This window comes from Panthera pardus, unplaced genomic scaffold (assembly GCF_024362965.1).
Source record: "Panthera pardus isolate Hobbes unplaced genomic scaffold, ASM2436296v1 HiC_scaffold_1, whole genome shotgun sequence".
Lineage (NCBI taxonomy): Eukaryota > Metazoa > Chordata > Mammalia > Carnivora > Felidae > Panthera > Panthera pardus.
Window position 1 is genome coordinate 64,948,500 of NW_026526654.1, and position 1,935 is coordinate 64,950,434.

A 1,935-nucleotide genomic window follows, 5' to 3' on the forward strand; every position below is an offset into this window, starting at 1 on the left:
TATATCTCCCACCTATAATTGTGTATTTACTTCCACCAATATTATGTCCAACCACGAAGACTTCTCAACTAATCCCTTCTCTAACTCACACAAATGAAACAGCTGCCTTTAGATACTGCTTCTGAGGTAAAGAAGAAATTGTATGTTTGTGTCCATCTTCTAAATGTTTTTGTTTTTTTTTTAATTTTTTATTTTTAGGGGAGCCTGGGTGGCTCACTCGGTTGAGCGTCCGACTTCGGCTCAGGTTATGATCTCCCGGTTTGTGAGTTCGAGCCCGCTTTCGGTTCTGTGCTGACAGCTCGGGGCCTGGAGCCTGCTTCGGATTCTGTGTCTCCCTCTCTCTCAAAAATAAATAAAGATTTAAAAAAAAAGATTTTTTATTTTTAAGTAGTCTCTACACCCAACATGGGGCTCGAACTCACAACCCCAAGATCAAGTCACATGCTCCACCGACTGAGCCAGCCAGGTGCCCCCTAAATGGCGCTTTTTTGTGTGTTTTTGTAATAAAATTTTAATAGTCACCACTATTATAAAATGCTAAGTCAAAAGCTATTAGAAAATAAAACTGCCACAGCTTTATTCCTACAAAAAATACAGAGTTAAATATACAAACAAAAGAATGAGTGACTCAAAAATTATAGAAAAGCTAACATTCCTTGAACAGCGTGCTCTGAATCCAGCCCTGTGCTTACTGCTTTCCAGAGCTATCCTTACAAAACCCCTGTGGAGATAACATGTCCCATTTTGAGCACGAGGAAGCAGAGACCAGCTAGTAAAATACCCTGCCCAAGGTCACTTAGCTAGTAACCAGCGGAGCGACAATGAAAACCCAATCGATTTTAGCCTAAGAAGTTAAATGAACAAACAAAATCGGCATACTCCCCCCTCCCCCCGACCAGTTAGAAGAATAAAAGAGTCATCTTAAAAGGCAGAGGATTGTAGCCTCTTATGGCAGGACCGAGTCTTCTAACCTGATCCAACTCCTTATTTTAGGGATGCGAAAGCGGGTCTGAGAGGTTCCATTTCTTGTCCAGAGGCTGGTGACCGCAGGGCCTGGCCTGGCGGTCGCGAGGAGTCTCCTCGAGCAGGCTGGTGTCCTTCTCACACCTGCAGAGGAAGCTTCCCGCACGATCTGCTTTCAAGTACCATTGGTGGGCACACTTCTCCACGCTGCGGCAATTTATCTAAGGGGAGGAAACATCATTTTCTCTGCCTCCCGTTTCGAATCCTCATGCCGTTGCTGCTGCTAGAATGGACTTGAAGTTGACAGCTCAAAGCAGGTGTGTTGGCCGGCTCCCAGGAGCTCCAACTACTTCTTCCACATACAGCAAGGTCAGAGTGGTGTCTACTGAAATTAATTTTCATTTTTTTAAATGTTTATTTTTTGAGAGAGAGACAGACGGACAGAGGATCTGAAGCGGGCTCCGTGCTGACAGCAGAGAGCCTGATGCGCGGCTCAAACTCATGGACTGAGAGATCCTGACCCGAGCCCAACTCAGGCGCTTAACCAACGGAGCCACCCAGGCGCCCCAATTTCAGTTTCTGATCTCAGTTATAATGAACTTCTATACATTTCTTGTGTAAACTTAAAATTGATTCTGGCATGGCATATTCATCACACAATGACAAATAAAGTTCTGTTTTTAAAGTATGCAAAAATAGCACAGAACTACTGAGCCATAAACATTGTTAATTTGAAACAGAAAGCAGACAGTCATTAAAATCATGTACAATTCCTTGTTTCTCCTTCACTAGACAGCGGTCTCCCCTGCTGCAGCTGATGATGTCATGAGCACCCAGTGTTGATACAACATTCCATTCCTCTTAAAAATCTTTCCTGTGCCACAAAACGTAAGTGTGATATAATCAATTAAATAATAACCCACAGGCCAACAAAGGCCCGTAAGCAAGCGGTAAAATGCCTTTTTTAAATTA